Below are 9,446 nucleotides of genomic sequence, written 5' to 3' on the forward strand. Positions count from 1 at the left end.
CAGCAGGTCTCTTTAAATTCTTTGTTGAATGAAATCGCGATTGTATGCGTATTTGTTCTACAACAAACATAAAACTCCAAATATTAGTGTGACCGTAGGAAAAAAACTTTATTGAGCACTTACTAAGTGGCAGGCTTTCGCTGAGAACTTTGCAAGCGTTCTGTTATGTAATCCCGACCACTGCCCTTTTGCTGCCTAGCTTCAAGCAAGGCTGTGCTGACAAACTGCCTGAGCTCAGATCCTGTTTGGCTGTTCACTGGGTGGGAACCACAGCTGTAAAATGGGGTGAGAGTACCTGTCTCCCAGACGACTGAGGAGTAAATGCGCTAAATACGTAAAACAATATCTGCAACACAGCAGCTGCCATCGCTAAGTGTCTACTAATAGTGCGAGGAAAGCACTATTAGGATCCCATTTTTATGGAAGTGGCTTGCCAAGGGTCACAGTTACTAATTGGTAGCCATAAGATTGGAACCTACGCAGTGTGACTTAAGGGTTACTATAATTAATAATTTTTTAAATGGAACATTGAGGCCCAGTGAGAAACATCTGTATTAAGCTGATTTTCTCAAAGTATTTACATCCAAATTTTTTGAATTTGAATATTTGAGTTTTCTTTTTATTTTTTATTTTATTTATTTATTTATTTATTTATTTATTTATTTATTTGAGACGGAGTTTCTCTCTGTGGCCCAGGCTGGAGCACAGTGGCCGGATCTCAGCTCACTGCAAGCTCCGCCTCCCGGGTTGAAGCTATTCTCCTGCCTCAGCCTCCTGAGTAGCTGGGACTACAGACGCCCGCCACCTCGCCCGGCTAGTTTTTTTTTGTATTTTTTTAGTAGAGACGGAGTTTCACCGTGTTAGCCAGGATGGTCTCGATCTCCTGACCTCGTGATCCACCCGTCTCGGCCTCCCAAAGTGCTGGGATTACAGGCTTGAGCCACCGCGCCCGGCCTGAGTTTTCTTTTTAAACTACCATTGAAAAAAAGTAACGCGTTTTTATTTTGAAGCAAACAAAATATGAAAATAAGCGTGTGGAAGAAAAGTCCACCCACCCCCACCCCAGAAAGAAAAACTGCTAACATGTACCTCAGCTGTTTAGGGCTTTCCCCCCTAGGATCTTATATATTAGTCTGAGCTCACCTTGAGCCCTCTGCTGGGGATCCAGTCTCTTCTGTCTATGCATACAAGGAGAACGCCGCTCTCCAACTCTAAATTCTTTTTTCTTCCTCTTTTTTTGACATAGGGTCTCACTGTGTCACCCCGGCTGGAGTGCAGTGGGGTAATCATAGCTCACTGCAACCTCGACCTCTCCAGCTCAAGTGATCCTCCCACCTCAGTCTCCTGAGTAGCTGGAACTACAGGCATGTGCCACCATGCCCAGCTAAAGCTTTGTATTTTTTGTAGAGACAGGGTTTTGCCATGTTGCCCAGGCTGATTTCAAACTCCTGGGCTCAAGCCGTCCTCCCCCTTCAGCCTCCCAAAGTGCTGGGATTACAGGTGTGAGCCACCACACCTGGCCACCAACCCCAAATCATTTCTTAGGGGTCTTGGCAGAAAGCTGGGCACTCTCTCAAAAGGGGAAGGGCCCAGGCCTTCAGGTGTCAGAGAGTACTCTGAGTGCATCAGAACTGAACGCAGGCGGGAGCTAAACTGAAAGAGAAACATTACATCGCATAGCGCACAGGGGCTCTAGCACCTCTACTCTGAAGCTTCTCTAAGCAATGGCTACACAAAGGAGATAGAACCCCTTCCTTCTCAGCCACTACTGCTTTAGCCCCTGAGGGGTAAGGGCAGCTAACAGCTCCAGAGCTACCAGAGCAGCACACAGTGGCGTCATCATCCATTGGGGACACATTGTCACCCCAGATAGAAAATATTACACCATATGACTAGAGAGGACACAGAGTGAAATACAGTCATTGGTTTCATCCTGGCTACACAGCTTACAGCTATGAGATCTTGGTCAGGTTACTTACATCTTCTGTGTCTGTTTTCTTATCTCTACAATAGAGGTGATAATAATACTCTCTACCTTAGCGGGCTCCTTCAAGAATGAAATGAGATCTTGTCTGCAAAGTGTTCAGTTTGGGTGTCTGATATACACTAGGGGATAATAAACGTTTTTATTATATGCGTGAGGATCTGTAAATATAGTTGTAGCGGGTTTCGGAATGTAAATTGTGTGAGGTTCTTTGGCGACAGGGGTGCTGCGTTCCTGGCATCAAAAGAAGTTTCCAGTGCATCCCAGTGGGAGGGTGATGGCCTCATAACAGCATCTACCCTCCTCTGGGGGTGGGGAGGGAAATAGGCCACGGTAATTAGAGATTGTGGTTACCATTTGTTCCTTTTAAGGACTGGGGATGGGGAATTATTAAACCCTATGGTGAAACAAAGAAAACAGGAGGTGCTTTTTGTGCGGCTCACTGCAAGCTCTGCCTCCTGGGTTCGCATCATTCTCCTGCCTCAGCCTCCCAAGTATCTGGGACTACAGGTGCCTGCCACTACACCCAGCTAGTTTTTTTTGTATTTTTAGTAGAGACGGGGTTTCACCATGTTAGCCAGGATGGTCTCGATCTTCTGACCTCATGATCCACCCGCCTCGGCCTCCCAAAGTGCTGGGATTACAGGCGTGAACCATCGCGTCCGACTGTGTGAAGGCTAAAAAGAAAAGAGGTTATGTGGCTGGGAGCAGTGGCTCATGCACTTTGGAAGGCCGAGGCAGGCAGATCACTTGAGGAGTTTGAGACCAGTCTGGCCAACATGGTGAAACCCCGTCTCTACTAAAAACACAAAAATTCGCTAGGCGTGGTGGCGCGTGCCTGTAATCCTACCTACTGGGGAGGCTGAGGCATGAGAATCGCTTGAACCTGGGAGGCGGAGGTTGCAGTGAACTGAGATCGCACCACTGCACTCCAGCCAGGGCAACAGAGCAAGACTGTTTCAAAAAAGAAAAGAAAAGAAAAGAGATTGTGGAGGGCAGGGGGGAGGAACAAGGGTTAAAATCCTTAGGGAAAGTTGGGGCGGAGGGCTTTCACTGGGTGTGGTCCTAGAGCAGTCATTGGCCCTACCAGGTCCAGGATCTGGAAAACAGCCCCTAAATCACCAGAGTTGCTTTCAGGCAGAGGTCTCAGCAAATGCAAAGGGCTAAGGTAGGAGTGGATTCACTTTTATCGAGTCAGGTTCCTCTGTTTCACCACTTGTGAGCCAAGTTGGACTGGAACTGGAGAATCGCCCTTTCCCTATCTGTTCATCAAGCCCTGCAGGACACATCTGGGATACTCATAAACTCCCTGGTTGTGGCTCTTAAGCTTTATCAGGCTTCAGAATTGTTGGAGGACAGCGGATGGTCAGGAGGGGAAAGAGGAGGAGTTGTAAAACACGCAGACTTTCCAGTAAGATTTTCATCCATTAAGTCTGGGATGAAGCCAAGAAGCTGCATTTGTGGCAGTTACTCCCTAACTAGGATGCAAAGGAGCCCCTTGACTGTTTCTAGAAACTCTGCCCTAAGGCAGTGGCAATGCTTTATTAGGTGGCATATCAATAAATTCAAGGGGTGGGTATCAGCATCTTTTATAAAAAGAAAGAAAAGGCTGGGCACAATGGCTCACGCATGTAATCTCAGCATTTTGGGAGGCCAAGGAGGGTGGATTACCTGAGGTCAGGAGTTGGAGACCAGCCTGGCCAACATGGCGAAACTCCGTCTCTACCAAAAATATAAAAACTAGCCAGGCGTGATGGCACATGCCTGTAGTCCTAGCTACTCGGGAGGCTGAGGCAGAAGAATCGCTTCAACCCAGGAGGCAGAGGTTGCAGTGAGCCGAGATTGCGCCATTGCACTCCAGCCTGGGCGGTGGGTGACAGAGTGAGACTCTGTCTCCAAAAAAGGAAAAAAGAAAAAAGAAAAGAATGAAGAAAAAAACAGAAAACATGCTCTTAGTGAGGTTTTTGTTGTTCTTTCAATTACCTGTATATAGTTAAACAAAATGAATGGAAGGCCATTGTTTTGTACTGGGCTTCTACACTAGGCCTCACCAGACTAGACCAAAACAAAATGGAGTTACTCATGCTAAATTTCCACTTCACCAAACCAAAACTAAGTTGTTTATCTGAACTTCCAAGAAATTGAGAGAGAAAAGAGAAAGAGAGAGCATATTAAAATCCCCAAACAGTACAGAATTAGCTGGAATGATAAGGAAGTCCTCTCTGTTTTAACCCTGAAAGGAAATTAACTTTGAAATGAGCAATCCTCTTTTTTTTTCCCCTTATTTCTGTTTTTTTTTTTTTCCAGCTCTTTTCTACGTACCTATAAAGCCCATCTCCTCTGTTCAGCTCATTGGAATATTCTGTTTTATAGAACGAGGTGTTGCCTGATTCTAGAAGTGCTAATAAAAGCCAATAAGGTCACTTAACTACATTTGTTGTAATTTTGTCTTTGGCCTACATATACATATATATGCACTGTGGAGAATGAATGTATTTCTTTATGAGGTTAAAAAAGTTTGAAAGCTGCTTAGAGCTCTTAGGGGACCTCTGGAGGCTTCATGGGCATGGGCAGGGCTGTATTTGAACTTCAGGCACTCTGAGCTAGGGAGAGAAGAATGGACACCTTTGTTACATTTTAGTCATTCAACAGATTTATTGAGCCCCTGGCCTTCGACACTGGGGATACAACGGTCAAGAAGAACAAAGTCTACTTTCATGAACAAATAAAATGCAACAAATGGATATGTAATATAATGTCAGTAATGATAAGGGCTATGAAAAAGATCCAAGTATTACAGGAAAAAATGCATGATAGAGGTGCTGGTGTAGAAAGGATGGTGTAGAAGGCCTTTCAGGTAAGTGACACTGGAAAAAGCAAGGCATGAAAACATCTGGGGAGGAGCTTTCCAGGCAGAGGACTAGCAAGTGCAAGATGTTTTTCTGTACCATCAACTCTGCTCCCCAATCTTCAAAGAACCTCACACGATTTACAATGTGTGAAAACCTGCTACAAATATACTTACAGGTCCTCACACATAGGTTAAAGCATTCCTTAGCTCCCACTATATGATACAAGCTGGAACGTATTTATTTTATAAGATTGGGATTATGTGTACAACCTGCTCTCTAACCTGCCCTTTCACTTGCTCACATATAACATTTGGTTTGGATCTTTTCTAAAAAACTTAAAAAAAAAATAACTTCTGGACCAGGCACAGTGGCTCACACCTGTAATCCCAGCACTTTGGGAAGACAAGGCAGGCAGATCAGGAGGTCAGGAGATTGAGACCATCCTGGCTAACACAGTGAAACTCTGTCTGTACTAAAAATACAAAAAAAAAAAAAAAAAAGAAAGAAAGAAAGAAAGAAATTAGCTGGGAGTGGTGGCGGGCACCTGAAGTCCTAGCTACTAGGGAGGCTGAGGCAGGAGAATGACATGAACCTGGGAGGCGGAGCTTGCAGTAAGCCGAGATAGCGCCACTGCACTCCAGCCTGGGGGACAGAGCGAGAGCGAGACTCTATATCTCAAAAAAAAAAAAAAAAAAAAAAAAAAACGAAAAAACAAAACCATAAAAAAAACTTCTGTAGAGACCTGAGTCTTGCTATGTTGCTAGACCAGTCTCAAATTCCTGGCCTCAAGTGATCCTCCCACCTCAGCCTCCCAAATTGTTGAGATTACAGGTGTGAGCCACCAGGCCTGGCCTAAACTTTTTTATTGTAATGAACATTTTGGAAAGTCTTTTGGAAAGGACTATTCTTCCCTAGCCTTTACTTTCCCTCAGGCCTTCTGCTCGGTGTCAGGCCCAGCCTTTTCTGCCTGCCTGGTGGGGCCCTGGCCTGGCCCAGCCCAGCCCCCTTCTGCCTGGGCCTGTGTCCATTCCTCCTTCCTTCTCAGACACTGATCCAATATCTCTGGTGCCAGGACTGGAAGTCATCTGACTGGAGTTTGCATGGTTTCCAGGAATAGCAATAAGACTACTAACACTGTGGCTTCTTTTCCTCCTGGGGTATTTTCACAGTACAGCCAGCTTTAACCATCACTTTTAAGAGGGATTTGGCAGCCTGCCATGCAGACAAATTCAGATCACATGGGTCCTCTATGGTGAAGTCTAAGTCTTCCAATAACAGAGTCCTCTCTGCTCAGCCAGACTGAACTAGATGAGAACAGCTCACTTCTCTAGAGGGCTCCTTAGACCAGCCCACTTCACAGGAGGGATGTTATCAATCTGGGCAAGTCCAGGAGAGAACAACCAACTCAGGCCATAAAGAGCCAAAAACTAGGATTATATTTAAACAAGGCAGAGCCACAGGCTGCTGTGGTTTGAACGTGTCCCCCAAAATTCATGTGCTGGAAACTGAATTCCCATTGTAATAGTGTTGAGAGGTAGGGCCTTTAAGAGGTGATTAGATCATGAGGGCTCTGACCTCATGCATGGATTAATGATGTTATTGTGGGAGTGGGTTCCTGATAGAAGGATAAGTCTGTCCCCTTCCCTCTCTAGCTCCTGCACGTCACCATGTGATGTCTTCCACTATGTCATAATGCAGCAAGAAGGCTCTCACCAGATGCAGCCTCTCGATCTTGGACTTCCCAGTCTCCAGAACCATGAGCCAAATCCATTTCTGTTTGTAATAAATTACCCAGTCTGTAGTATTCCATTATAGCAGCACAAAATGGACTAAGACAAAGGCACTGGTAGTGTAAAGTTGAGGGGATGTGAAGTGAGGAGCCAGGAGAGGTCAACATGAAATTATGTTGCTTATACCCATAGCATTCTATCATGTCCTGTCTGTCATGACTGTCTTTCTCTTTTAATCTTTGTTCAAAAATATTCAATGGCCATCTACCACGTGCTAGCCCTACACTGTTCAATACCGTAGCCACTAGCCCCATGTGGCTATTTAAATTTAATTAAAATAAATAACTTTTAAAATTCAGTTCTTCAGTTGAACTAGCTACATTTCAAGTGCTCAATAGCTAGTAGGGCTAGTGATTAGTGTATTAGACAATGCAAGTATAGAACATTGCCATAATTGCAGAAAGTTCTATTGTAGTGCTGTGCCAGACCCTGGGTTAGACACCAACAATACAAGTGTAAATGAGACTCAGTCACTGCCTCTTTTGCTTGCAGTTGAGTGAGAGAGAGAAGTAAATGAAAAGTTATACTATGTGGTGGAAAGTGTGGGAGCTTTGGAAGCACAGAAGAAGAATAGTTAACCCAGTCTGGAGAAGGGGAGAAAGGGTTAGGGAAGACTTGGGGCGTAGAGAGGGAAATGGCCTCTAAGCTGAGTATAAAGTCATATCCTGCGTAATAACATTTTGATCAATGATGGACTGCATGTACCTGGTGGTCCCATAAGATTATAACACTGAGTCGGGCGCAGCGGCTCACACCTATAATCCCAGCACTTTGGGAGGCTGAGGCGGGCGGATCACGAGGTCAGGAGTTCGAGACCAGCCTGACCAACATGGTGAAACCCCGTCCCTACTAAAAATACAAGAATTAGCCAGGTGTGGTGGTGCATGCCTGTAATCCCAGCTACTTAGGAGGCTGAGGTAGGAGAATCGCTTGAACTAAGGAGGCGGAAGTTGCAGTGAGCCGAGATTGCACTACTGCACTCCAGCCTGGGCACTTACATGGCTGGCATTTGGTGCTAGCTACTGGATGGGCCATGTCTCTCAAACAGACTAGCCTGGTCCTCTTCCCATGCTGGCAGTGTTCCAAAAGGATAGGAGCAGAAACTGCCAGGCCTTTTGTAGCTTAAACTCAAGAAGTCCCACAATGTCACTCATGCTGCATTCTATTGGTCAAAACAAGTTACAAAGCCAGCCTTAATGGGAAGAGCTACAAAGAAGTCGTGGTTGTTTTTAATCTATCACACCCTGATGTTGGCCTGAATCCAGGTGGTAGGTAGAGAGAAGTGAACAGATTTTTATTTTTATAATGTTTGGGAGGCAGAATTGAGAAGTCTCGAGGGTTGTTCTTGAACGAGGAAGCGAGGGTAAAGTTACAAATGACTCCTAGATCCTTGACTTGGGTGACTGGTGAATGGTAGTGCCCAGCACTTAGAGAGAAAAGGGGGGGAACAGGTTTGGGGGGAAGATGATGATGTTTCCAGTATGAGTCATGTCAAGAATGAGGTGTCTTTTAAACAGCCAGTTGCAGATGGGCGGGTGGCAGGTGGATATACAGGTGCGGCTCAGGGAGAGGCCTGACTACAGGTACCAGTTTGGGAGTCTTTCATGCCTTAAACCTAAAGCCTCTCTCTCAGAGGGAAGAACATTCCCAGAGCAGGAACATTTTGGGAGCAGAGATCTAGTAACTCAACTCTGTAGCTGCACTGAGCCTAGCCCAGAGTCCCAGGACAAAGCAGTAAGTCTATCCTGGTTGTGGCTTGCCCAGCTGTTGTGGGGAAAAGGGATTAAGTCTGTAAGGAGAGCCATTGGCTCTGAACGAAGATCAGAGTTTCAGGTGGCATAGGGGTAGATACGTTCTCCTGCCAGAGGGAAATCTCCCAACAATAGGTCACTAGCTTAGAAAGTAATGAGTGCATCATCACAGAGCAAGCATCAACTAGGGATACAGATACCCCATCAGGGATGCCATGGAGGGGATCCCTTCCCTGGATTGGAAAACAGACCCAATCGCCAGTATGTGGAGGCAAACTTCTCTCACCACTCCCACATCCTCAAAGGCACCCAATTTTCAGAAGCTCCACAAATCTTCATCAAAGGCTGTTTTGCCAGATCAACACTGCAAAGGCACCTACTAGGGTTCAAAATAAATGTTAAGGCCAGGCGCAGAGGCTCATGCCTGTAATCCCAGCACTTTGGGAGGCTGTGGTGGGTGGATCACCTGAGGTCAGGAGTTCGAGACCAGCCTGGCCAACCCCATCTCTACTGAAAATAGAAGAATTAGCCGGGCATGGAGGCCTGCACCTGTAGTCCCAGCTACTTGGGAGGCTGAGGCAGGAGACTCACTTGAACCTGGGAGGCAGAAGTTGCAGTGAGCCCAGATCACATGACTGCACTTCAGCCTGGAAGACAGAGCAAGACTCTGTCTAGTAAATAAATAAGTAAATAAATAAATGTTGGCTAGGATCCCTGCCATTCATTCATTAATTCAACAAACATTCAACAAGCCCCTACTATATACCAAGCCCCATACTGTGCACCAGGAATACGGAGATGAATAGACTCCAGTCTGGAAGCAAAGAGACTACAGCTGTAAAAACTGTTAGTTTCTACAACTGTCTTCCCATTCGGATCTCAAGAAGTTACTGAGGGGTCTCTTCTTGCTATGGTACTAGGCTGTAACGGCTCGATGAAAAAAATAATGAAAGGGATAGAGGAGTGGGGGGCTGGGAGAGTGTCCAAAGGAGGAATTTCTAGTCGAAATCAGGGAAACTCCAAAGAAACACGGCAACATGTATATCTGAGCGACTAATAATTTAAAAGA

The 9,446-nt window shown here is 45.7% G+C and overlaps 1 protein-coding gene across 1 annotated transcript in view; it reads left to right on the top strand.

Annotated features, from left to right (window-relative positions):
* The window catches only part of CDC26 (cell division cycle 26), a 258,302-nt gene that overhangs the window by 154,766 nt on the left and 94,090 nt on the right, over nucleotides 1-9,446 (top strand). The gene's annotated exons all lie outside the window — the stretch shown is intronic.

The sequence above is a fragment of the Macaca thibetana genome, chromosome 15 (assembly GCF_024542745.1).
Source record: "Macaca thibetana thibetana isolate TM-01 chromosome 15, ASM2454274v1, whole genome shotgun sequence".
Taxonomy (NCBI): domain Eukaryota; kingdom Metazoa; phylum Chordata; class Mammalia; order Primates; family Cercopithecidae; genus Macaca; species Macaca thibetana.